General features: G+C 41.6%; 6 non-coding genes across 6 annotated transcripts; all 6 read right to left on the bottom strand.

Moving 5' to 3' along the window:
• Positions 1 to 87: 87 nt before the first annotated feature.
• Positions 88 to 206, bottom strand: LOC115181070 (5S ribosomal RNA). Its single transcript, XR_003873248.1, has one exon. It is a non-coding gene; the product is annotated as a 5S ribosomal RNA (ribosomal RNA).
• Positions 207 to 615: 409 nt separating this feature from the next.
• Positions 616 to 734, bottom strand: LOC115181109 (5S ribosomal RNA). The gene has a single exon (XR_003873269.1). It is a non-coding gene; the product is annotated as a 5S ribosomal RNA (ribosomal RNA).
• Positions 735 to 895: 161 nt separating this feature from the next.
• Positions 896 to 1,014, bottom strand: LOC115181117 (5S ribosomal RNA). The gene has a single exon (XR_003873277.1). It is a non-coding gene; the product is annotated as a 5S ribosomal RNA (ribosomal RNA).
• A 409-nt stretch (positions 1,015 to 1,423) lies between these two features.
• Positions 1,424 to 1,542, bottom strand: LOC115181120 (5S ribosomal RNA). Its single transcript, XR_003873280.1, has one exon. It is a non-coding gene; the product is annotated as a 5S ribosomal RNA (ribosomal RNA).
• Positions 1,543 to 1,951: 409 nt separating this feature from the next.
• Positions 1,952 to 2,070, bottom strand: LOC115181134 (5S ribosomal RNA). Its single transcript, XR_003873293.1, has one exon. It is a non-coding gene; the product is annotated as a 5S ribosomal RNA (ribosomal RNA).
• Positions 2,071 to 2,231: 161 nt separating this feature from the next.
• LOC115181119 (5S ribosomal RNA) lies at positions 2,232 to 2,350 on the bottom strand. The gene has a single exon (XR_003873279.1). It is a non-coding gene; the product is annotated as a 5S ribosomal RNA (ribosomal RNA).
• Positions 2,351 to 2,500: the final 150 nt, after the last annotated feature.

Raw genomic sequence — 2,500 nt, 5'->3', positions numbered from 1 at the left:
CTGCATTTAGTCAATTCATCATTAAATGCTTACTACAAGGCAGTGTAGCTGATGAAATAGTGCAAGAGCACACCCTCATGGACCAAATGCTTACAGCACCTGGTATTCCCAGGCGGTCTCCCATCCAAGTACTAACCAGGCCCGACTCTGCTTAGCTTCCGAGATCAGACGAGATCGGGCGTACCCAGGCTGGTATGGTCATAAACGATAAAAAATCTCTTGGTACAACATATATAGTCAAAGTGAGTCTGATAAACAGACATTGCATTTTCACCAATTAGATAAGCAGCTTGAACTTTGTGTCACTGAAAAAGTAGAAGAAATTACAAACACTGTAGCCATCACTTTATAGCACAGGTAGTTGGATAAAATACAAACTTTATTTATTTTCATCATTTGAACAGGGTAAGGGAGCACAAAGCACACACAAGCTGCATTCAGCAACAATGTTATTATTTGTCTTATAAATACAAGGCAGATGCTAACTGACAACACACGGAACTTTGATCCTATTAAAAAGGCAGGAAGCTGCATTTAGTCAATTCATCATTAAATGCTTACTACAATGCAGTGTTGCTGATGAAATAGTGTAAGAGCACACCCTCGTGGAAAAAAAGCTTACAGCACCTGGTATTCCCAGGCGGTCTCCCATCCAAGTACTAACCAGGCCCGACCATGCTTAGCTTCCGAGATCAGATGAGATCGGGCGTACCCAGGCTGGTATGGCCGTAAACGATAAACAATCTCTTGGTACAACATATATAGTCAAAGTGAGTCTGATAAACAGACTGCATTTTGCAGCAGGAAGCTGCATTTAGTCAATTCATCATTAAATGCTTACTACAAGGCAGTGTTGCTGATGAAATAGTGTAAGAGCACACCCTCGTGGACAAAAAGCTTACAGCACCTGGTATTCCCAGGCGGTCTCCCATCCAAGTACTAACCAGGCCCGACCCTGCTTAGCTTCCGAGATCAGACGAGATCGGGCGTACCCAGGCTGGTATGGTCGTAAACGATAAAAAATCTCTTGGTACAACATATATAGTCAAAGTGAGTCTGATAAACAGACATTGCATTTTCACCAATTAGATAAGCAGCTTGAACTTTGTGTCACTGAAAAAGTAGAAGAAATTACAAACACTGTAGCCATCACTTTATAGCACAGGTAGTTGGATAAAATACAAACTTTATTTCTTTTCATCATTTGAACAGGGTAAGGGAGCACAAAGCACACACAAGCTGCATTCAGCAACAATGTTATTATTTGTCTTATAAATACAAGGCAGATGCTAACTGACAACACACGGAACTTTGATCCTATTAAAAAGGCAGGAAGCTGCATTTAGTCAATTCATCATTAAATGCTTACTACAATGCAGTGTTGCTGATGAAATAGTGTAAGAGCACACCCTCGTGGAAAAAAAGCTTACAGCACCTGGTATTCCCAGGCGGTCTCCCATCCAAGTACTAACCAGGCCCGACTCTGCTTAGCTTCCGAGATCAGACGAGATCGGGCGTACCCAGGCTGGTATGGCCGTAAACGAAAAACAATCTCTTGGTAGAACATATATAGTCAAAGTGAGTCTGATAAACAGACATTGCATTTTCACCAATTAGATAAGCAGCTTGAACTTTGTGTCACTGAAAAAGTAGAAGAAATTACAAACACTGTAGCCATCACTTTATAGCACAGGTAGTTGGATAAAATACAAACTTTATTTCTTTTCATCATTTGAACAGGGTAAGGGAGCACAAAGCACACACAAGCTGCATTCAGCAACAATGTTATTATTTGTCTTATAAATACAAGGCAGATGCTAACTGACAACACAAGGAACTTTGATCCTATTAAAAAGGCAGGAAGCTGCATTTAGTCAATTCATCATTAAATGCTTACTACAAGGCAGTGTAGCTGATGAAATAGTGCAAGAGCACACCCTCATGGACCAAATGCTTACAGCACCTGGTATTCCCAGGCGGTCTCCCATCCAAGTACTAACCAGGCCCGACCCTGCTTAGCTTCCGAGATCAGACGAGATCGGGCGTACCCAGGCTGGTATGGCCTTAAACTATAAACAATCTCTTGGTACAACATATATAGTCAAAGTGAGTCTGATAAACAGACTGCATTTTGCAGCAGGAAGCTGCATTTAGTCAATTCATCATTAAATGCTTACTACAATGCAGTGTTGCTGATGAAATAGTGTAAGAGCACACCCTCGTGGAAAAAAAGCTTACAGCACCTGGTATTCCCAGGCGGTCTCCCATCCAAGTACTAACCAGGCCCGACTCTGCTTAGCTTCCGAGATCAGACGAGATCGGGCGTACCCAGGCTGGTATGGCCGTAAACGAAAAACAATCTCTTGGTAGAACATATATAGTCAAAGTGAGTCTGATAAACAGACATTGCATTTTCACCAATTAGATAAGCAGCTTGAACTTTGTGTCACTGAAAAAGTAGAAGAAATTACAAACACTGTAGCCATCACTTTATAGCACA

This window comes from Salmo trutta, unplaced genomic scaffold, assembly GCF_901001165.1.
Source record: "Salmo trutta unplaced genomic scaffold, fSalTru1.1, whole genome shotgun sequence".
Taxonomy (NCBI): domain Eukaryota; kingdom Metazoa; phylum Chordata; class Actinopteri; order Salmoniformes; family Salmonidae; genus Salmo; species Salmo trutta.
The sequence above is the reverse complement of the archived record's forward strand: the minus strand, read 5'-3'. Positions and strand labels throughout refer to the sequence as shown.